Consider the following 25,429-nt stretch of genomic DNA (forward strand, 5'->3'; position numbering starts at 1 on the left):
CCCTACATACATTCACTATTTCAGTCCCATTACCAAGCTTTCCTTAATATGTCCTGGTAGTTGGACTGAAACATTGGTTATATGCAAAGGCACGTCTGCTTAAAATAAATCTGCACTCTTTTTTTTTGAAGCCTATATGTGCTTTTTTTCACGTTGGAGTAATAATTTTAATTTTAAGTTATCTTTTCTAACTCTGTATCTGCACACTATGCTGGCGCGACGCATTATGGGGCTGGTAAATAATTTTTTTCCAGGGCTGCTTTTAATTCCCAGTCCGGCCCTGGGGCTCTGTAGTCTATACACGGTCTCAAATCGCCCTCCTTTTTTGCCACAAAAAAGAAACCAGCACCAGCAGGAGAGGAGGACCTTCTAATAAAACCTTTACTTAAAGCCTCTCGTATGTACTCCTCCATGACCTGGTTTTCTTTCTCAGAAAGAGGGTAGACCTTACCCCTAGGAGGCATAGTACCCGGTAATAGGTTTATGGCACAGTCATACTCACGGTGTGGGGGTAGCTTATCTGCCTCCCTTTTTTCGAAAACCAAAGCAAGGTCTGCATACACAGAAGGGACAGAAACAGAAAGCGGTTTAGCCGTGGGCACGTTAAGTAAACAAACGGGACGTACTTGGGCCATACAGTCTCGTTGACAAGATTCCCCCCAGGAGAGTATGTCTAAACAACCCCAATCAAGTACTGGGTTGTGTTTCACTAACCAGGGAAAACCCAGAACAATGGAAGCAGTAGGGGAGTCAATTATTTGGAAGGTTAACCTTTCCTTGTGTAAAGCACCCACAGACATCTCTATATCTTGGGTTTCATGGGTCACCAGAGGTCTCTCAAGCGGTCTACCATCTATGGCCTCAACGGCCAAGGGTGTGGCCTTTTGGATCAAAGTCAAGGCTGCGGTTCTGGCAAAGGTCTCATCCATAAGGTTGTCAGCCGCACCTGAATCGATCAAGGCTTTAGTTGTTATGGTGGTTTTATTGACCAAAAGAGAGACCGTAATAAATGGTCTGGAGATGGACACATGAGGGGACAAAGTCATAACACCCGAGGCCGACCCCTCTCTAGGCCTTAGGTGCTGGAGTTTCCCTGTAATTTAGGGCATGTATTACAGTGGTGCCCCCTCTTTCCACAATAGAGACATAACCCCTCCCTTCTACGATACGTTCTTTCAGCCTCAGTTAACCCCGTAGCACCCAATTGCATGGGTTCGGGGGATGGTTGCCTAGGAGCGGGTAACGCTAGTAATGCAGTACTGGGTAGAGCAGGTAACACCCGTGTATCCAGCCGTCTTTGACTACGTCTCTCTCTAATGCGGTTATCAATAAGGATTACATAGTCTATAATATCATCTAGAAGGACAGGCAGTTCCCTGGATGCTATCTCATCCAGTATGTAAGCGGCCAAACCCTCCTGAAAGGCTGTTACGAGGGCATCGTTATTCCAAACCACTTCAGCTGCTAGAGTGCGGAATTCGATAGTATAATCCGCTACAGATCTGTTACCCTGTCGAACCCTAAGCAGAGCTTTGCCAGCAGAGGCAACCCTACCGGGTTGATCAAACGTGCGTTTGAATGCTGACAAAAAATCCGCAAAGGACATAGGAGACATATTTTCCCACATGGGGTTTGCCCATGCTAAAGCTCTCCCAGACAGGTGGTTTATCAAAAAGGCAATTTTGGATCTGTCGGTGGGATAGGAACGTGGATTCATCACCAAATGGATGTCAATTTGATTGAGGAAACCACGACACAATGCTGGGTCACCACTATAGCGCTGTGGCGGTGTCATATGGACTACATGAGCAGGAACGGGTACTGGAGTGGCAATGGGTTCGGGCACAGCAGCAACCGCCTCCTGGACGGCAGGCTGCAGGTGTGCAGTACGAGCCAGTATGGTCTGCAAAGCTTGAGCAAACTGATCCATACGGTGGTCCAAGCCATCCATTCTAGCCTCCTGATTAACTAGGAGCTGTGGTATGTCAGCAGGTTCCATTATGGCCCTGTTGTAATGTCACGATTCCGGGGAACCCAACACGCTAACACACACACAGACACACACACAGAAAGTGTGCTGTACCGGTCCTTAGAGTGGCCGGGCTAAGCACACAAAGAATAGTCAGGAGACAAGCCGAGTAAGGGGAACCAGAAAACAGAATAAGAGAAACAAGCCGAGGTCAAAGGGTAGGAGAAAGTCACAAAGTCAGTATAACAAGCCAGAGGGTACGTAACCAGAAAGCACACGTTCACAATCGATACCATAAAGCAAAGACCACAACAGGGCACAGATAGACAGGAAAGGTAAGTATTTAAATCCTAGCCTGAATCCTGATTGGCTATCCACCAATCAGTATTAACAAACACACGTGGGGGATATCTATACCCCCACTGTGTTTGTTGCACTGTAGCTTTAACGCCGGGTCACGTGAGTGACCCCGGCGCTTAGATAATAGTGCCGGCTCCCAGCGTGCAGCGTTAGACATGCTGCCGCTGGGAGGAGGAGAGGAGGACGCGAGCGGCGTGTCAAGAGGAGAGGACGCCGCTCACTTATCGGTAAGGGGAGAGGGGACCGCGGGCGGCGACGGACCGAGGGTGAGTGCTGCGAGAGGATTGCAGCCTCCCCTCACCGCTGCCCGCGGAGCCCTGACAATTACCACCCACATACCCAGGTTAATCCAATACACCTTTATACACCCAAATAACAGACCTTGAGGATGTGGACACAATATGTGATATTGTTTCCACTGAACTGGAGCAACAAAGGGTGGCCCTTCAGGGAGGCATTACTGTGTCATCACCCTTTGACCTCACAATGACCACCCCATCAATGAATCACATGACGGTGCATTTTTCACTTTGCACCACAGCGGGGCATGTGTCTTTTCTCTTTCACAGGAACTGACTAATATTCTCAGCAGCCTATCTGTCTTCATACTAACAGGCACACAAGATGTTAAGTTGACCATAGACCCACCCAGAATGGTGTACAATGCCACTGGTGATGTTTTTAACATACCTCCAGTTGGCAGTGATGAGGACATTGTGACTATTCAAGGGTTATGGGCTACGGAGGGAGTCTTGAACTGACCTGGGGCTCTTTTCATGGCTTGAGAATCAAGATATACTTCACCACTATGACTCTCAGTTTTCCCTGTTGATCCTATTTTCTTTTGTTCAAACTTTCTGTCCACTTCCAAACCTTCACTACCCTCTCCTCTTGATTTTTTGCTTTCCGGTGTTTGGACTACCTTCTCTACTGACCCAGGTTTCATTGACTGCACCCCTTATGAGGCCACACTCAAAACAGTCTCTGCCCCTGTGTATGTCACATAGTACCCCTCTCGAGAGCAAAGAAGTTAGGGATTGAACCATTTATTGCTGAGCTGCTAGACAAAGGCTTACCAATAATGCATCTCTAATTTAATGTGTGATTTTAATTTGTACAAGTGGACTAAAATGCTGAAGGAGATTTGCTTGATTTTTATTTCTTCTTACCACAACTGTAGACTCCAGGTGCATGCACCACAGACCTTTTGGTCAGGCTTGTAATCTGGGTCAGAAAATCACGGACAACGGTATATTCTACTTTTGTAAGACCCTTGGATATTCAGCTTTTGACCGGTCAAATCAACGGTTTACCAGACCGTTAACATGGAATAGCAATACACATGTTGAATATTTGAGGCAAGAAAAATGCAGATGATACCAGTTCTGTGTCACCTGGTCCAAATACTTGCTAAATGTTTATTAGGTTGATGTAGCATAATCTGAGAGAGAAAATATGAACAGGGTACAGACCTTGTGTGGCCGGGGTGGCCGGCACATTGCTAAATAAAAGTTAAAATAACGAAATCTAAGAAAAAGTGCGCTATATAAGGGGACCCCTCTTTTCTAAAACATACTAAGGTGCGTTAAAGGACCACTATAGACACTCAGACCACTTCAGCTCAATGAAGCGGACTGGGTGCCAGGTCCATCCAGGGTTAACCCTGCAGCTGTAAACATAGCAGTTTCAGAGAAACTACATTAGGGTTAATCCAGCCTCTAGTGGCTGTCTCATTGACAGCCACTAGAGGCGCTTCCACGCTTCTCACTGTGGTTTTTTTTTGGGGAACGTGAATCTTTCATTGGAAATAGAATGGATGGACAAGGAGATAGCCCTCCCTTCTAAAAAATTGCTATTAGGGGAGTATTGTCAAACTCAGAGTTCATTTTTTCTTTAACCCCTTAAGGACCAAACTTCTGGAATAAAAGGGAATCATGACATGTCACACACGTCATGTGTCCTTAAGGGGTTAAAAGACCTAGCAAATCCCCCCCCCCAAAAAAGTACATTGTTTTGTTTGTGTTAAGAAATATGTTATCCATATTGATTGGTGTAATGGTATTTTGCTATATATTTCTTCTTCATACTGTATTGATCCCTTTCATCTTTGTTACATGGGTGGCTGGGATTTAGGTACTAAGCAACCTGTCCTCTTAGATGATAGATAATGATTTTAGTAATCAATCACAGACTTGTCCTTTTATGGCCCGGGCAAAAAAAAAAAGAGAGGGTAGTATGGTTTATCTGAAGTAAGGTTCATTTAGTGTACTTCATTGATCATAGCGATGGTGAAATGATATTTTAATAATGATCAGAGAATTTATGCTGAAATTAGTACGTTTATAAGTGTGGCAATTGTAATCTATTGAACTAATGTATTATATTTGTATTGGTAAACTGAAAGCCTTTTGCTGGAAGACCTTATTATAAGATATTTCAGCAAACTGACCCAGAAGAGGAGATAAATAATATACTCATTTAACAGAAGGGAGTGCGCTGTTTAGGTAATCTTGCCCTAGCTCTATTCATTATTGGGAACAAAGGCCTAAGGCTAGGAGTTTGTAGTAAGAGATTAATCAATTGTTGAAGAATTTCTGGATTTTTATGAGGTTTAATAGTGCAGACAATGTCTTCAAGTTTTTATATTTAGATGTCTTTTTTTAATTTTTTATATTTGCGGTGCATACATAGACAAACAATGAAGTTAATCATTTTACACAAGTGGGGTTCTTATAAGACATGTGGGTAGCAATGTACATGTGTTCAGATTAGCTGGCACCCTTTTTATATTATTGGCAGGTGTCAAATGCATGCTAGCTGTTGGCCTTTCACAAAGCTGATATTGGGCTGCATAATCCGGTGTGTGTGGATTTCAGTATTTCTCGATTGGTCTGTGCAGCTCTAAAGTGGGGTGAGACAGCTTTATGCTAGTTAATAAAGATGGTCATGCTGGCTATTGGTCGCTGTTCATCTTACCTACGGGCAGTGGGGGATAGGCGACCCAATTTGTGCTTTTATCGCTAGTTTTTTTTAAAAATTTTTTATATTCTTTATTTTTCTGTGCAGAGGCAGTTACAGACATTTGTCAAGTGCCACAACAGCACGCATGGATTGGTCATTGTTTTTTCACAGTGGCATTACAAAAGACTGCACATTTTATTTTATACAGTTTGGAATAAGCTAAAAATAGCATTGGCATGAATAAAATTGTTAAGCGTTCGGCGCTTACGACAATATGAGGATGACATAGTTACATAGTTACATAGCTGAAAAGAGACTTGCGTCCATCAAGTTCAGCCTTCTTCACATATGTTTTTTGCTGTTGATCCAAAAGAAGGCAAAAAAACCCAGTTTGAAGCACTTTTGCAACAAGCTAGGAAAAAAAATATTCTTGACCCCAGAATGGCAGTCAGATTTATCCTTGGATCAAGCAGTTATTACCCTACATTGAAAAATTATATCCTTGAATATTCTGTTTTTGCAAGTATGCATCTAGTAGCTGTTTGAACATCTGTATGGACTCTGATAAAACCACTTCTTCCGGCAGAGAATTCCACATCCTGATTGTTCTTACAGTAAAAAAGCCTTTCCTTTGCCTTAGACGAAATCTTCTTTCTTCTAGTCTAAACGCATGACCTTGTGTCCTATGTAAAGTCCGGTTTGTGAATAGATTTCCACACAATGGTTTGTATTGGCCTCGAATATATTTGTATAATGTCATCATATCCCCTCTCAGGCGACGTTTTTCTAAACTAAATAGGTTTAAATTTGTTAACCTTTCTTCATAGCTGATATGTTCCATTCCTTTTATTAATTTTGTAGCCCGCCTCTGCACTTTTTCTAGTGCCATAATATCCTTCTTTAGAACAGGTGCCCAAAATTGCACAGCATATTCAATGTGTGGTCTTACCAGTGATTTATAAAGAGGTAAAATTATATTCTCGTCCTGACAATGAATGCCCTTTTTCATGCACGACAGTACCCTACTGGCCTTGGCCACTGCTGATTGACATTGCACATTGTTGCATAGTTTGTTGTCTATAACAATTCCCAAGTCCTTTTCGTGTGTTGTTATCCCTAATTCGCTTCCATTAAGGGTATACGTTGCTTGTGTATTCTTTATGCCGAAGTGCATAACTTTGCATTTTTCAACATTAAATTTCATCTGCCATTTGAGTGCCCAGTCCTCCAGTCTATCTAAATCCCTCTGCAGCAAAGTAATATCTTGCTCACATTGTATTATTTTACAAAGTTTTGTGTCATCTGCAAACACTGAAACATGACTTTCAATGCTGTCTTCAAGATCATTTATAAACATGTTAAATAGAAGTGGTCCCAGAACAGACCCCTGAGGGACACCACTTGCCACCTCTGTCCAGCTTGAAAATGTACCATTAATTAACTCTTTGTACTCTGTTTTTAAGCCAATGTTCTACCCAAGAACAAGCATTTTCATCTAGACCGATTTCCTTGAGTTTGACATGCGCCGGACAAATAGCTGTAGTACAGTGTTAGTGTAGCTGGGGTGGTTTTGGGGGGCGACAGCTGTAGGCTTGGGCATAAGTAACACAGTTTTGTCCTGAAATATAATGTTTCGCTGTGGATAAGCTAGCCATAAAGTCTTCTATGCTGGTATGAGTGGTGCCGTGTTGTGTGAAAGGCGGTTTTTGCTCTGTGAAGCTCTGGTATGGTGTGGACCTCATTGTGTTACAGTATAATAAGCTGGTGACTCTTATGGTCTGTCTATGTGGTGCCAGGCTATAACAGTAAAGTCAGTGCCCCCGTTAGCTGTTGTTTAAAGATCCCCTGTTAACGGGGGGGGGGGGGGGTGGAATTCAAATGGACTCTACATAAGTGGCTATAAAGTGCCCTTGGTTGCCGGTACTAGTGGGGGTTCTGCCATAAAATTTCGACAATAACATTTTAACATTGTTTTTTTTTCAATTTGACAATTTTTATTATCGGTAATATTGTACGGGGGATACAGAAAGAAAAAGGAGTGGGGGGAAGCGAAATCAGTTTTTTTTTGTTCCATTACATTTACAAGTAAGTTGTACATATATTACACTTGTCATAAGCATCTAGGGGAGTAGATAATGGGATCAGTTGGTAGTTTGTCATTTCGTGTTTGAGCAAATCCCAGATGTCTAGTAAAAATTGGGTCGTGGGCAGTAAGTGGAGCGTTTGTGGTCTCCATTTTATCGGAGTACAAAAATAGGTTTGCAGCTCCATCGGGGCTGCCCAATGGGCTTCTATCAACGTCCATTGGGGTTGGTTGCTCATTGACGTTGTTTGTGAGAAAGTATTGAGAATAGCTGCCTGATAGTAGGCTTGAATATCTGGGAATCCCAGTCCGCCTTCCGTGGTGTTTTTCTGCAGGATTCTGGTGGCTACTCTAATCTTTTTGTTGTGCCATGCAAACTTCAGGAACAGATTCTGGACTTCGATGAGGAAGCATTTTGGTAGCGGGATCTGTAAGGTTCTGAAGAGGTACTGCAGCTTGGGCAAGAGTGTCATCTTTAGGGCTGCTATACGACCTATCCATGATATGAATTTCCCCTCCCATTCTTGTAGCGTTGATTTGATGGATGAGAGTGTGTGTCTGTGGTTGGCTTTGAACAGGCCAGCTGGATTCTTTGTGATTTTAAGGCCTAAGAAAGTTAGGAAGTCTGTGCGCAAGTCTAGTAGGAAGTTTTCTTGAAGTCTTTTCAGCTGTGGCTTGGAGATATTTATACCCATGGCTTGCGTTTTCTTAACATTTAGTTTATAGTATGAGTATTTCCCGTACAATTCTATCTGTTTCATGAGATTGGGCATTGAAATGTGCGGCTCCGTTATTGTGAGGAAAATATCATCTGCGAAGAGACTTAATTTGTACTCTTTACCGCCCAGCTTGACACCTTTAATTGAGATTTTGTTTCTTATTTTGCTGGCCAACGGTTCCAGTGCTAGAATATACAACAGAGGTGAAAGTGGGCAGCCTTGTCTTGTTCCGTTTGTTATTTCAAAGGTGTCCGAGCAGAAACCTGCAGTTACGACCTTGGCTGTGGGGTGGCTATACAGGGCTTGAATTTTTCTGAGAAATTGTTTGGGGAAATTAAACTTCTGGAGAACTTCTTGGAGAAATTACCAGCTGAGTCGATCAAAGGCCTTCTCTGCGTCCAGTGATACTAAAAGGCTTTCTTTTCCCATCCTACGTATGCTATGCACTAGGTCTAATACTTCACGTGTGTTATCTGATCCTTGTCTTCCTGCCACAAAGCCCACTTGGTCATTATGGATCAAGGATGGCAGTATCTTGCTTAATCTTTGTGCGTGCACTTTGGACGTACAATTTGGCGTCCGTATTCAAAAGTGATATTGGACGGAAGTTGGGGCAGTGTGTTGGTGGTTTGCCCGGTTTGGGGAGTGTGATGATATACGCCATTAGTAGTTCTTGGGGTAAAGTTCCTAATTGTGTGGCCTGGTTAAATAGTTGTGCAAGGTGGGGCGCTAGGATTTTGCGGAATATTTGATAGTATAAGTTGGAAAAGCCATCAGGGCCTGGAGCTTTATTTTTTGGTAGTGGTTTGATTGTATCCTCTATTTCTTCCGCAGTAATAGGTGCTATTAAGTCTGTTATTTGGGTGTCTGTTAATGATGGCAATTGGATACATGCAGATACATGCGGATGTCCGTGCTATTCTGTTCGTCTATGCATTCCGCTTGTTTCAAGTTATACAGCGCTTGGTAGTATGAGGCGAAGGCTTTACTTATGTCTACTGGTGATATGGCTTTCGTGTTGTTGTGGTCTATTACGTACGCTATTCTGTTTTTTACTTCTCTGTGTTAAACATTCCTAGTGGGTGGTGATTTTAGGAGTATATAAGGGTTGTTGTCATTAGCTTGGCTAATATAGCTTGGTTGCTTCATCTAAGTGTTGCTTCTAAGTGTGTGTGGTTGGAGATATTCTGGAGAGTTTTACAGAAGCTTCAACTGTCTAAGATTTGTGCTAAGAGTTTTCTTTTTTACTGTTACAGGGAAGATTCATCTGTAGGAAAAGGTTACTGATTGCACAAGGTTTGATTTCCTGTTGGTAATTATAAGGCATTTGATTAGTTAGCTACTTGCTATTGATTGCTGTTTAAATTAGCTATTGTTTGCAAATAAGCAGAGGCCTACCCAGGTGTTAAACATTCCTAGTGGGTGGTGATTTTAGGAGTATATAAGGGTTGTTGTCATTAGCTTGGCTGCTTCATCTAAGTGTTGCTTCTAAGTGTGTGTGTGTGGTTGGAGATATTCTGGAGAGTGTTGCTTCTAAGTGTGTGTGGTTGGAAATATTCTGGAGATAAACTGGAGGTAATCTGAGGTATTCTGGAGGATAAATAAAAAGTTAAGATTTGTTTGATTTAAATTATTCACCTCATTGGAATGGCAGACTTAGTTCAGTGTAATAGTTGCTATGCATTTGTTTCACGTTCCACTTTTTGGAGGTTTGGTTGTTGTCTAAGCTGTAGACAGTTCTCTATCTTGCGGCAGGAGATAAGTCTGAGATTTGTAAATTATCTGGTAAACAAACTCAGGCTGGAACTGCTGCAAAGCCACTGCCGCAGAGACATAATAGGAATGGCAGATGGATCATTGTAGGATCTTGTAGACTCAGAGTTGTGGATAAAAGGCATATTGCACAGTCTGTTGCTCTACATAATTCATTTTCTGCACTTTCAGAGTGTAATGGTGTTATGGAGACAGGCACTGAGGCTAGTGGTGTTGTGGAGAGAAGCACGGAGGCTAGTGGTGTTGTGGAGAAAGGCACTGAGGCCAGTGGTGGTGTGGAGAGAGGCACTGAGGCTAGTGGTGTTGTGGAGAGAGGCACTGTGGCTAGTGGTGTTGTGCAGAGTTGCACTGCAGCTAGTGGTGTTGTGCAGAGAGGCACTGAGGCTAGTGGTGTTGTGCAGAGAGGCATTGCGGATAGTGATGTTGTGGAGAGAAGCACTGAGGCTAGTGATGTTGTGGAGAGAAGCACTGAGGCTAGTGGTGTTGTGGAGAGAAGCACTGAGGCTAGTGGTGTTGTGGAGAGAAGCACTGAGGCTAGTGGTGTTGTGGAGAAAGGCACTGAGGCTAGTGGTGGTGTGGAGAGAGGCACTGAGACTAGTGGTGTTGTGGAGAGAGGCACTGAGGCTAGTGGTGGTGTGGAGAGAGGCACTGAGGCTAGTGGTGTTGTGGAGAGAGGCACTGTGGCTAGTGGTGTTGTGCAGAGAGGCACTGCAGCTAGTGGTGTTGTGCAGAGAGGCACTGCAGCTAGTGGTGTTGTGCAGAGAGGCACTGCAGCTAGTGGTGTTGTGCAGAGAGGCACTGCAGCTAGTGGTGTTGTGCAGAGAGGCACTGCAGCTAGTGGTGTTGTGCAGAGAGGCACTGAGGCTAGTGGTGTTGTGCAGAGGGGCATTGAGGCTAGTGATGTTGTGGAGAGAAGCACTGAGGCTAGTGATGTTGTGGAGAGAAGCACTGAGGCTAGTGATGTTGTGGAGAGAAGCACTGAGGCTAGTGGTGTTGTGGAGAGAGGCACAGAGGCTAGTGGTGTTGTGGAGAGAGGCACAGAGGCTAGTGGTGTTGTGCAGATAGGCACTGAGGCTAGTGGTGTTGTGCAGAGAGGCACTGAGGCTAGTGGTGTTGTGCAGAGAGGCACTGAGGCTCATTGATAACAGGAGTAGTCCCAGAAGATTGGAAGTTGGCGAATGTTGTGCCCATTCACAAGAAAGGTAATAGGGAGGAGTAAGGCAACTATAGGCCAGTAAGCCTTACTTCAGTAGTGGGGAAAGTGATGGAAACCATGTTAAAGGATAGGATTGTTGAACATCTAAAAACACATGGATTTCAAGATCAGAGACAACATGGGTTTACTTCAGGGAGATCATGCCAAACTGATCTTATTGATTTTTTTGATTGAGTAACTAAAATTATAGATCAGGGTGGTGCAGTAGACATTGCTTACCTAGATTTCAATACGGCTTTTGACACTGTTGCACATAGAAGGCTTATCAATATACTGCAATCTTTAAGTTTGGATTCCAATATTGTTGAATGGGTGAGGCAGTGGCTGAGTGACAGGCAACAGAGGGTTGTAGTCAATGGAGTATATTCGAAGCTTGGGCTTGTCACCAGTGGGGTACCTCAGGGATCTGTACTTGGACCCATTCTCTTTAATATTTTTATTAGTGATATTGCAGAAGGTCTTGATGGTAAGGTATGTCTTTTTGCTGATGATACTAAGATATGTAACAGGGTTGATGTTCCAGGAGGGATAAGCCAAATGGCTAATGATTTAGGTAAACTAGAAAAATGGTCAGAGTTGTGGCAACTGACATTTAATGTGGATAAGTGCAAGATAATGCATCTTGGACGTAAAAACCAAAGGGCAGAGTACAGAATATTTGATAGAGTCCTAACCTCAACATCTGAGGAAAGGGATTTAGGGGTGATTATTTCTGATGACTTAAAGGTAGGCAGACAATCTAACAGAGCAGCAGGAAATACTAGCAGAATGCTTGGTTGTATAGGGAGAGGTATTAGCAGTAGAAAGAGGGAAGTGCTCATGCCATTGTACAGAACACTGGTGATACCTCACTTGGAGTATTGTACGTAGTACTGGAGACCGTATCTTCAGAAGGATATTGATACCTTAGAGAGAGTTCAGAGAAGGTCTACTAAACTGGTTCATGGATTGCAGGATAAAACTTACCAGGAAAGGTTAAAGGATCTTAACATGTATAGCTTGGAGGAAAGACGAGACAGGGGGGGATATGATAGAAACATTTAAATACATAAAGGGAATCAACACAGTAAAGGAAGTAATGTGCGGCCATTCAGGTTGGTTGCTTGGCTACGCCCCCCGTTGTCGCTAGGTTATAGTATCAGGCTAATCATAATGTGGGCACTGTAGATCAGGGAGTGCTAGGCAGTAATTCAGTGCCTGGGCCTCGTTGTGAGTGCGGCAAGCTAGCGACAATAGGTAATATGCCGTGCTGGGTTGATCGTGCTCATTGGCATTTGTTGGGAGTGGTTGATTTCGAAATATTGTGTGATTTCTACTGATAGGGAGTCTGTGAATGACTTATCGTTTAGTAGGGATTTGTTTAATCTCCATGGGCTTTTGTTTTTGTACTCATATTGATCTTTGATCGTCAATGTCACTGCTGCGTGATCTGACCAGCTGATTGTGTGTATATTGCTGTCTGCTAGTTGGTCTAGGTGTTGCCTGTGGATGTGGAATCTATCGATTCTTGTGTAGGTCTTGTGGGGAGCGAAGTAGTAGGTATAATCCCTTTGGTGTGGGTGCAGTACTCGCCATGTGTCATTTAGCTGGTGGTCGTCCAGTAGTTTCTTATATGCGGTGTATGTGGAGTTGAGTTGTGCCCTTTGTTTAGAGTTCGAGTGTGTGGTTGTATCCCATGAGGGATCTACAATGTGGTTGAAGTCTCTGCAGAGAAGCAACATGCCTCTTTGAACTTGTGTTATTTTAGTTAGTAGCGTGTGAAGGAAATTTCGTTGGTCAATGTTTGGGGCATAGATTGAAACTATGGTATATTCTATGTTATTTATAGTGCATAGTAGAATAATATATCTTCCCATGGAATCTATGTGTGACTCATGGTGTGTGAATGCTACTATGTTTTTGATGAGGGTTGACACTCCTTTGGATTTGTGCCCCATGACTGAGTGGTACTGGTGTGGGTAAAGATCTAGTCTGAGCAGGGGGCTTGTTTTAAAGTGAGTCTCCTGAAGGCATGCAATATCAGCCTGTTCTTGTTTCAGGTCCCGGAATAAACAGTCTTTTGTAGGGGGTGTTTAACCCTTTCACGTTATGGGAGTATACTTTTATATTGTGGTTGTATTACGTATGCACTGATTATTTCTGTTCTATGATTTAGTGTGCGGTTGCTTTTGTTGCTCTGTGTGTGTTTACTGTGTGTGTCTTGTAACTCGCTGTATTCGGTTATATCGTTTCTGAACAGCCTATTCTGGTTTGCAGCACTTTTACTTACTTTTCGTTGTGCTGCCTCGATTTTGCGGTTTGGGGAGGTGGGATGTTGGGGCAACTGGGAAGGGTCAGGGAAGAACAAAGTAGTAATGCCTACTACTAATACCCTAAATTGGGCTTGAGTGCAGGTTGCCTGCACTGTTTGGGAATGTGGTGGGGGTTTAAACTTGCAGTACAGTAGGTGTGTCCGACCCCTTTCGGTGTGTTACAGGGTTTTCCCTTTCAATTTTGTGATTTTGGTCCCATCTTTTGCTGGAGCTCTCAATAACTCTGGTGCTGCTCATTATACTTTGTTTTAGTGATAGCCACCCTTTCTGTGTGGCGGTTGAGAGAGTCATGTACTTTCTGTAGCATCTGTTCCCCTCTCTGGGTGGTGTTACTCTATATCACTAAGTCTTGTAAGAGGGTGGGGTATGTAGGTTAGCTTTGGTGACTTTTGCCCTTCCTACTGTCCGTGGTAGGTGGTATTTAGTATTTAACTGTTCAGTGAACACATTCTTGAACATGGCATATCACATTATGTTAGATATAACTAAACAAGTAAACTATAACATCTCTTAACATCTAAACATGTTTATACTTAACATGCTACTTTTCTTTTGAACATTATTTATATTCCCTGTCTCAATTCAGCATAGTACAGCTTCGTCTGAGACTATCTAGCTAAATACAGTGCAACAGAACGTAATTACTATATTGTATTCAAACCATTAGCCGCCATTTCTGGTCCATGGAGGCCCCTTTATCTTCGGCTTTTTTTCCAATCCGAGGATAATCTTTGTGAGGGCTGCATTTTCTCTTTAGGTTGCTGCATGGTGATGCCCCAGGATTTCAGAGCCCGTTTGCCATCCTCCGGTGTCAATATGGTGGTAAGAGTTCAGTTTCTATGGATAATTAGGCAAACTGGATGGCCCCAGCGGTATGGGAGCCTCTGGGTCCTGGGAGCCTCTGTGACTTCTTTAAATTCTCTGCGTTTTTGGAGGGTAAGTGCCGAGAGATCCGAATATAGCTGTATGGGTCCATAACATTCTGGTAGGTCTCCTCGTGTTCTCGATGCTTGCATAATGGTGTCCTTTATATGATAGTAGTGTAGTTTTGCTAACACGTCTCTTGGGGCTTCCACTGGTAAAAATTTTGGCTTGGCTACTCTATGCAATCTTTCTATGAGCCGCATGTCTGCGGGTAAGACCGGTGCCAGCGCTTTAAACAGGCCTGTCAGAAACTCTGTTGGTCTGGGTGTTTCACGTCTTTGGGGATGCCACAAAATCTTATGTTTTGGCGTCTCGACCTGTCTTCTAAGTCCATTATTTTCAGCTGTAGCTGGTCTTGTTGGTGCTCGAGTCTCTGCACATGCTCTGCCATGTCATTGTGGGCCTCCGCGTATTCTCCCATTCTGTTCTCCATTCTGGCCATGCGGTCACCTAGATCTTGCATGTCCTTCCTGAGGTCTGCTAGGGATTTATTGATGTTAGTTAAAATTTTGTCTGACATAGAGTCTAGGCACTTTTGCATCACGCCTTGTGTGATCGGCAGGTGGGCCATTGCCGTCGCCGTCACCATCTTGGTCGCTCTCTTGCACTGCGGCCTGTTTGGAATGTTGAGATCTGGCTCCAAAGAATGTGTTTTTTTTCTCCTTTGTCTGGGTTTTTTGTTTTGTTTTTCGTTTGGGACATCTTAGGTTCTCTTTTTTATGCTTCCCTGTTATTTTCGCTGGTAAAAAACGCTTTGTATGGGGCTGCCTCAGGTTTTGGTTGCCGCGGTGAGTGCTGTCTCGGCTCTTCTAGGGACAAATGGGACCGCTGTTGCGGGGTTCCAAGTGGAGCTGTGTGCCAACGTGGTTCTGGTCTCCAAGGGATGATGAGCGATCGGGAGAAATCCCAGGGTTGGTAACAGTTCATTTGCGTCTTGTAAGTCCCGGATGGTAGAGGTCGCATTCCTGTGGTGGATCAACAGTGTGCGCGAACCTCTCCAATGGTAGGTGATTTTATTTTGGCATAGGAGGGCTGTAAAGGGCTGGAGTGTGCGTCTCCAAGCCAGGGTGGGCCCCGACAGGTCCGCGTAAAAAGAAAGCGGCATATTTTCAAACGGATACGGTGATTGGTTCTGCGTGGCGTGCATTACCGCCACCTTGTCACCGTGATTTTGGAAGCAAACCAGAAGGTCTCGTGGGGCCGTTGGTGCGGCCATAGTTGCTTATGGTAGGTGAAACAGATTTTCTATGGGTACCTGTCTGGCTTGCTTGGGAGGTAAGAGTGACTGTAGTAGTCTCTGCAATATGTGTGGGAGCTCAGTCTCCGGTATCGCCTCTCCTATGCCTCGGATTTTGATGTTCCGGCTGCGACTCCAATCCTCTACGATTGCTATGCGCTGCTAGTAGGTAAAATGCTGTAGTTTGATCTCCTGGACCGTTTGTTGTAGGAGTTGCGTGTGTTGTTTGGTGCACTGGGAGTCAGCCTCCAGTGTGCCCAGATGGCCCGTTAGGCCCTGTAGGTCCTTGCGCAGTTGGGCCATGTCGGCCTGTATTGTTAGTCGGAGCTCTGCTAGGAGGTCTTTCATGACCGTAACTGTCACAGGTGAGGAGTCTGCCTTCAGGGGTGACTTGCGGGGTGGTATTTCCATGTGTGGATGCTCCATCTCCGTCTCTGCGGTGAAGTCATCTGAGACATCTGAGCCATAGTCGTTGTAGGCGGCCATGTTGGAACCTTGGGCGCTAAGCGCCTGCTTCCACATGTCGCCGATGCTGTGATGCTGCCGCGGGTTGTCGGGCTTAGATTTTTTATTTTTGCGGCCCATATCGTTGGTGACTGCCCGCGGGTCGGTTTGGTGCCGGTTTCGTTGGGCTGGGTTCGTGTTAGCTGGTCCAAAGTACTCTTTTGCTGCGGAGCTCGCTTGGCGTGCGGCCATTCAGGTTGGTTGCTTGGCTACGCCCCCCATTGTCGCTAGGTTTTAGTATCAGGCTAATCATAACGTGGGCACTGTAGATCAGGGAGTGCTAAGCAGTAATTCAGTGCCTGGGCCTCGGTGTGAGTGCGGCAAGGTAGCGACAACAGGTAATATGCCGTGCTGGGTTGCCCCTAACCAAGGGGGCTGCAGGGGGAGGAAGTGTGTTAGGCATCATATCGTGTTATGGTTTCGAGTAGCGTGTGTCAGGTGAGTGCTCCGTGGAGCTTAGTGGCTCAGTTTAGTATACATACTGTCCAATCAAGTGTTTATGTAGCGTGAATGCTTCTCTCATCAATACAAAAGTGTTACAAAGGGAAATTATGTCAACTTTTTTGTAATAGATAAATTGCATAAAGTATAAGCAAAGCTGAGAGAGGTACACGATACACCAGTTAAGTGTTAAACTTTAGGTTTTGACTTGTCTTTTAGCCTAGGCAATTGAATTATATTTTTACAGACAACATTGAGTGTAGACAGACAACATTTAATATGCAGCCTCTATAGACAAACAACATTTAATATGCAGCCTCGATATTGCTTTACCTCCCATTGGCTTGCATCATTGTGATAATTTGATTGGACATCTAGATCAGTAGGTTATTTGGAAGAAATAGCAAAGAAGGTACTGTGGGGAATTCTTCCTGTTATTCTACTTTTTATCTCTATTTTTGCCTTTGTACAATTAATGAAATTATTTTTCTATTAATGAAATCCTACTAATAATGATATAGATGATTGACTATGCAACATTGAAAGAAAATTGTTGCACATTTTGTGATTATTTTTACGTGGTACACCTGGATATACCTTGTCTAACACTCTCACCTGCGGCGCCAGAAGAGGGGACTTGTCATAGATAAAGGTAAATAAAGGGTTAAAGTCTTTGCCCTAGTTAAATCCTTCCACGTCTGCAGAGGTTAAAAGTATTTTTTTTACTCCTACTAATGTCTGCAATCTTTTGCAGCTTGCCTCTCCTTTTTTTCCCCATGAAATGATAACCTTGCATAGCTTAGATACGACGTGCTACACCTGCGCAGTACACTAAGTAACCGCAATACGTAATGTTATGTGAAAAAATATATACTTTTTGCACTGAGACTTCTATTGCTATCTTATTCCTATGACTCCTATGATTGGTGGATTCTGACATTGCTGTATATACCCCTAGAAAAACTGTGTTTTATATATACGATGTACACGCATTAAAACCTTTGAATGCTTTTTGATCTCCATCTGACTGGTGTGACTTCTTTAAGTATTCCCGGCGGCTGAGTTTACACAGAGACAAGGAAAGCAGAACGTGTTAAGTCCATGGCAGCAAGTGCGTAAGTCCATGGCAGCATAAGGGTTTCCAGACCCAGATAAATTGTTCAGCCTAACACTGACTCGGTGCCCACACTGCTCACTTTTGAAGCTGTAGAAGCCATGTGTATATTTTGTACAAGATAAGAACCCATTCAATGGGTGGGAGTATCAGCTGATACTCTCAGACGGGGCTTAAAATTTGTAGCCCTATGCTGCTAACCAGGCCTTAAAGGTTACTTGTCAACGTTTTAGCTCCTCTCTCTTCCTTGTTTCAAATAAAGACTATCTTTTAGAAGAAACCTCAGGTGTGCCTGGATATTTCTATTTTTCCATTTGATGTCTTCAGGGATTGTCCCTCCCTTTCTGGAGCACCCTGCACAAAGTATCCCCCCCCTTTTTTAGTGTGTGCATTTTAAAGACACTCACAAATACAAACATATTTTCACTTAAATACTCAGGCACACACAGAGATTCAAACAATAAAAACATTCACACACAAATAAACACACTCATACAAAGCTCAAGGCTATGAGAGTTTAAGACAAAGCTTAAATAACAGGCCTCATTATTCCCTCATCCTCTCAGCAGATTTTTTTTCCGAATAGACATCAAGAGTGAGAACAGTTGTTTACCTGTCCCTGATGTCAAGCTACTTGTCTCGATCAACAACACCATTTCAAATAAAATGGCCGCTACTTAGAGCTCTGGGCATAGTGTCTTAACCTATTCCCCCTTAGTCTGTTCTCTTCTTGTCACATTACCTGGTCCTGCTGTGCCTTCCCTGTGTCATCTTTCCACCTTTGCTCAACCTGGCATCATTTTGGATGCTGCTACAATGAATACCTTTTTGGTTTGGGCACATAGAACCCTAGGGCCAGTCCAGCCTAGACACCTTTGACGGTTCTTTTTTGAGCCATGACAGGAATATGATGGAATACATATACTTGAATAAATTAATAAATATGGTCTGATTTTGGAGCAGAGCATCCCCTAAAATGGATCTTCACTAATGCCCCCATTCATTGCCATCCACATAGGACACAGGGAGCAAGTCCCCTCCACACAGCCTCTGTTATGAACCTGACCGTAGGGTTGGGCAGAGGGTACATATGGACAGAGGGGGCTGCAGCTCAGCCAGGGCAAGTGCAAGAATATTTGGCTATACAGGAGATTATGAATTTCCCCCCCCTCGCCATAAAAAAATGCATTTTTACCTGCGTGTCTCATAGCCCCCCTTTTCAATTTCATACTCTCTTTTAGTGGCGGATCCAGAGCCAGATCTCGGGAGAGATTTAAGAAATAATCCATGCACAATAACCAATAGAGCTCTGTGTAGTGGTTATGGTGCCAGGAGTACCGGGACCCCCCTCCCCAGAGTAAGTAGTCAAACCGTTTAAGAAAAGTTTGTCAACTTACCTGGGGTCTGCTGGGATATGGGGCTGTAGTAGGGCATAGGAGCAGTGGTGTTGTGAGTGGTGCAGTGTGTGTGAAAGGTTCAGTGTGTGTGTGAGGGGGTGTGTAGTGTGTGAATGTGTAGGGTGTGTGGGGCAATGTATGTATGGGGAGCTGTGTGTGTGTGGGAGGCAGGGGGGAATGGATGGGCAGTGTATGTGTGTGTGTGGGGCAGTGTGTGTGTGTGTGGCAGTGTGTGTATGGGGGAAATGTGTGACTGGGGTGTGTATGGGAGAAGTGTGTGACTGTGTATGGTGTGTGACTGTGTATGGTGTGTGTGGGGGCAGTGTATGTGTGTGTGTGGGGTGGCAATGTGTGTGTGTGGGGAGAAATGTGTGCATAGGGGCAATGTATGTGTGTGTGTGTGTGTGTGGGCAGTGTGTGTATGGGGCGCTGTGTGTGTGGGGCAATGTGTGTATGGGTCAATGAGTGTATGGGGGCAGTGTGTGACTGTGTATGGTGTGTGTGGGGGCAGTGTATGTGTGTGTGGGGGGCAGTGTGTGTATGTGGGGGAAGTGTGTGTGGGGCAGTGTATGTGTATGGGGGCTGTGTGGGGGGGGTGCAGTGTGTGTATGGGTGGGCAGTGTAAGTGTATGTGGGGGAAGTGTGTGTGGGGCAGTGTGTGTATGGGGGGCTCTGTGTGTGTGTGTGGGGGGGGCATGTGTGTGTGTATGGGGCAATGTGTGTTTGGGGGCTGTGTTTTTCAGCAATTTAAGCTACAGTAGTTTTTTTGTGTAATCGGACCAGATGGGCTACCCTTCACTTCCCACATGTATCAATGAGCCCTGGTCGGCCATGACCCTCACACTAGTTTACCGGTTGTCCCTCCTTGCACCGCTTTTGGTATGTATTAACCACTGCATACAAAGAACCCCCTACAGTGTGTGTATGTGGGGGAAGTGTGTGTGGGGCAGTGTATGTGTATGGGGGGGCTGTGTGTGGGGTGTGCTGTGTGTGTATGGGTGGGCAGTGTAAGTGTGTGTGTGGGAAGTGAGTGTATGGGGCAGTGTATGTGTGTATGGGGCAATGTGTGTGTATGGGGGCTGTGTATGTGTGTGGGGCAATGCATGTATGGGGGCTGTGTGTGTGGGGGGCAGTGTGTGTATGGATGGACAGTGTATGTGTGTGTGGGGGGGCAGTGTGTGTATGGATGGACAGTGTATGTGTATGGATGGGCAGTGTATGTGTGTGTGGGGCAGTGTGTGTATGGATGGGCAGTGTATGTGTGTGTGGGGCAATGTGTGTATGGGTCAATGAGTGTATGGGTCAATGAGTGTATGGGGGGCAGTGTGTGACTGTGTATGGTGTGTGTGGGGGCAGTGTATGTGTGTGTGGGGGCAGTGTATGTGTGTGTGGGGGCAGTGTGTGTGTATGTGGGGGCAGTGTGTGTATGTGGGGGAAGTGCGTGTGGGGCAGTGTGTGTATGGGGGGCTCTGTGTGTGTGTATGGGGCAATGTGTGTATGGGGGCTGTGTTTTTCAGCAATTTAAGCTACAGTAGTTTTTTTGTGTAATCGGACCAGATGGGCTACCCTTCACTTCCCACGTGTATCAATGAGCCTTGGGCGGCCATGACCCTGACACCAGTTCACCGGTTGTCCTTCCTTGCACCACTTTTATGGTTTATACCAATTTTTCTGTGTCTTCGTCATGCCTTTTTGTCAAACTTCAAATGGGGTTTAAAATGATTGTGTAAGTAATGGGCTTCTTCTCCCAACAAACCCATTTAGTTCAGCTTTGTTGAACATCTGGGTTATATTTGCCCCTTCTACGATTTCTCCTTTCTAAGTTCTATCTTCAGCTCCTACTGGTTTACCATTGGCGTCTTGGCAACTTCCCTGTATTAAGCCCCCATGACCTCACCACAAGTTTTGGTGAATTGCCTTCTATAAGCAGATTCAAATTTGTGTTATATTTCCCCTCATCTCACAAAAAAGAAAATAATTATAAAAAAATTAACTGAAATGAACAAATTAATCCGCACTGCGCAATTAGCTATTCACATCATGTGCTTGTGGTTATTTTCCACTGTGATGGTTGTTTCCTTTGATTATGCTTAATTGATTATTTCAGTTAGAACGCTGTCATTCAGCACATCCCCCTCCCTCCATTGCTTCATTTGTAATGTAGTCAGGGTTCATTTGATATATATATATTTTTAAATTAGTCTTTTTCTTTATCAAGCGTAGAAATAATTTCAGCTCCAGCTTTTTCTTGGTATTTAATGCATTTAACGATTTTAGCTTGATTTTGGCTTTTCAACTCACAATATTATTGGAACAAATGCAGCTTTTATGAGTCAAAATGAGTCAGAAAAATAACTAATTTGACTCAACTGTAAAAGGATTTGTTTGTAATGGTCATATTGATCTTTGAGAGTTTTTTGCAATAACTAAACTCCGCAAACATATTTTTAAATTCTGTAATATAGTAATACAGATTTTTCTACCCAAATGAAAAATTCTTGTGTCCAGATTGGAATGCTATCTCCAATGGATGCTGGTTTAAGTGAGCTATAGCATAGGTAGTGGTATCTGATATCTGGTCCATAAAGAAACATATTTCATATTCTAATGTACATCTTTCCAGTGATTTCTACTTCTTAGGATACAGCAGAGCAATCCCAAAGTCCATGGCGTAGAATAAATTTAGAATGATGGGGACAAATCTGGACCAGAGAATGAAGTCCCCTAAACGAATTAGGTTAGTATGAAATAACAAGGAAATGTATAAATAAATAGTCTGATATAATATGACCATTGAGCAAGCAAAAATGTTTTCCTTTTCAGATGTCTGTTTCGGTAAGAGATAACTGATTGATATTTGCATTCACAGCATCTAATCACACGGCCACTAGGCTCTTTGCATACACACACACACACACAACACTGCGCCTGAACATCTTAAAATGCACAGTACTTAAGGAAATTATGGAAAATAAATATGATCAAAGCTTTTCCTGTAGGGATCCTGATTAGCTGCATGTAAAAGAACACTCAGCAAGCAAGCTGGAGCCATGTTCAATGGATAAAGAGGATCATTTACATGCACTTTAATCTCCACATTTTTACATATTAGATTTTTGAAGTATATTTTCGAATAAGATTTTCTTTCTGGGACGATTGCGAGAAAATGGAAAAAAGGAGTCATGATTTCTTGGGCCCACATGGTTAATCATATTAACAGCCATGAACTTATGGAAAATAATAATTTATTAATACCGGAAATATAAATAAGTATAAAATTATCTGGGATAAATTGAATATATGGAAAGTTACAAAAGATCTTTGTAATAAGCAATTCTGTTTCAAACTATGATTGTTATAGTTAGATGTTTAAGAATCTATTCGCCCACGCGCTGAGTATATATTATGTGTCGGTGATATCTAGACATGTTTTAAATGACATCATTTAGCTGTTGATAGGAAAGCTGCTATGCAAATTAAAGGAACACTATAGGGTCAGGAACACAAACATGTATTCCTGACCCTATAGTGTTAAACCCAACATTTAGGTGGCTTCCTCCCCCTCAGCCCCCTTTAAAGGAATTAAAACTCACCTTATTTCCAGCACCACGATCTGCCTCCTTGATGACATCAGAATTGCAGATTTTTAACCAAACCAATGCTTTCCCATAGGGGATGGGGGCAAGGAGGTGGGATGGGGCGGGGCCAAACACTGTTTTGGCCAATCAGCACTTCTTCATAGAGATGCATTGAATCGATGCATCTCTATGAGGAAAATTCTGCGTTCCCATGCAGAGCGTGGAGATGCTGAATGGCAGTGCTGCCTACTTTGCAGCACTGCCCCAGGAGCACATCATGTGGCCATCTGAGGAGTGGTCACCTGGAGGTGTTCCTAGGGGGCAATGTAAATATAGTGTTTGCATGAAAATGCCTGAAGGCAATGATTATACTCACCAGAACTACTACATTAAGCTGTAGTTGTTGTGGTGACCATAGTGTCCATTTAATATATTGCATTTTCATGCCTCAATGTTGTTAATGGCTTCTTTGAAACTAATTAAAATGATCTCTGTGCAGAGTCATTACTTTGTATGTATTGTTTTTTTTTCAAAACAATGTAGAAGCCACAAAATAGTTCTTCAGGACATGTGGCTAATTTGTTCATGTACATACAACACAATTCTATTTCTTAGACATATGTGGGTGTTCTTTACATATCATAGTTGCCAACATTTGAACAAAAATTTCCAGGACACTTTGCAGCACAGCTATCAATTACTACCTTGTAAATGTACTACACCCACTGCCACAAAGCTCCACCTACTCTGGCCAACCCACATAATTTCACCTACTTATCACAGGGAATTGAGATGGTAATTTTAAACTTAAGGCCAAAGTAGCCGAGTTGGAAAAATTCTCCCATTCAGATGCACTATTTCGGCCTAAAGTTTGAAATTCCCATCTCAATTCCCTGCAATTCTCTGTTTATTGAGTAGACCTTTATAACACCAAGTTTCCACCAACAGTACCATGCATCCTTGGTGTGCAATAGATATATTTGCAGCACAGCATCTATATCAGGCAGGTAGATTTTATCACTTTTAAGCGAGTTTCGTATCAGTGGTGACACTGTCAGTACAAATATAGAAAGAAAGAGAAAAAAGGAACGGTAAGTTGGGAAAAGTGCAACAATCAGTGCAGGCGAGCCACTCAATAAAGGGATCACTTCCAAATCCCACAATAACGATAGATGCAAAAAGTATACTTATATTCAGGTGGGGGCGCCACTATCACAATGGTGTGAATAATATTTACAACTCAGAAGGCAAGGATGACATGTTGAGAAAACATAAACAGAAAAAAAATACATAGTGAAGTATTTAATCGTTTAAATAACATAGAATAAATTACAATGAAATTAACTCACAATTAAAGTGGCACAAAGAGAATTATATCTGTTTGTGCAGAAAAGCTTTTAAGCCTCAAATGGGGCTTACTCCCCAACCAGTGGAATGGACCGTTGGTACCTCTTAAAACAAATCCGGTAGTGATGTCCCGAACGGTTCGCTGGCAAATAGTTCCTGGCGAACATAGCTTGTTCGCGTTCGCCACGGACGGCGAACATATGCGATGTTCGGTCTGCCCCCTATTCGTCATCATTGAGGAAACTTTGACCCTGTACCTCACAGTCAGCAGACACATTCCAGCCAATCAGCAGCAGACCCTCCCTCCCAGACCCTCCCACCTCCCGGACAGCATCCATTTTAGATTCATTCTGAAGCTGCATTCTTAGTGAGATGAGGGACAGTGTGCTGCTGCTGATTTAATAGGGAAATTGATAGCTATTCAGAGTCCTGAAGGACTCATCTGATCTCTGCTGTAAGAACAGCACCCCAAAAAGCCCTTTTTAGGGCTAGAACATCAGTCTGCTTTTTTTTCTGTGTAATCTAATTGCAGTTGCCTGCTTGCCAGCGTGTGTGTCAGGCTCACAGTGTATACTGTGCCCACTTGCCCAGTGCTACCACTCATATCTGGTGTCACAATAGCTTGCATTTAACAAAAAAACAACACTTTTTTAACTGTAATATAATGGCAGTCAGTTTCCTTCACATGTGTGCGTTTCAGGTCCTGCCAGGGCACAGTGTCACACCAGTGCAACTCATATCTGGTGTAACAGTAGTGTACATTTAAACAAAAAAATAAAATTTTGACTGTAATAGATTGAATAGCAGTTAGTTGTCTGCCAGCGTGTGTGTCAGGCTCACAGCGTATACTGTGCCCACTTGCCCAGTGCCACCACTCATATCTGGTGTCACAATAGCTTGCATTTAACAAAAAACCCTTTTTTGACTGTAATATAATAGCAGTCAGTTTCCTTCACACGTGTGCGTTTCAGGGCCTGCCAGGGCACAGTGTCACACCAGTGCAACTCATATCTGGTGTAACAGTAGTGTACATTTAAAACGTATGGTGTGATGATGATGATGTTGTACCCGCTGCTGCTTCCTTTGCTGAGTTGTCAGATACAAGTGAAGCGGTTGATGACGACGATGCGTCCGTGGATGTCACATGGGTGCCCGCTAGAAGAGAAGAAGAACAGGGGGAAAGTTCAGATGGGGAGACAGAGGAGGAGGAGGGGATGAGTTGGAAGCAGGGGGAGGTGATCGCAAGGAGCTAGTGGCACAGTCAGACAGCATGCATCGGCACCCGGGGTCAGCCCGACAGCACGCCAATCAACGCATGCTGTTGCCACCACCAGAATGCCGTCATTGCAGAGCTCAGCAGTGTGGCATTTTTTTGTGTGTCTGCCTCTGACAACAGGGATGCCATTTGCAACCTGTGCCAAAAGAAACTGAGTCGTGGGAAGTCCAACACCCACCTAGGTACAACTGCTTTGCAAAGGCACATGATCGCACATC

This window comes from Pelobates fuscus, chromosome 3 (assembly GCF_036172605.1).
Source record: "Pelobates fuscus isolate aPelFus1 chromosome 3, aPelFus1.pri, whole genome shotgun sequence".
Taxonomy (NCBI): domain Eukaryota; kingdom Metazoa; phylum Chordata; class Amphibia; order Anura; family Pelobatidae; genus Pelobates; species Pelobates fuscus.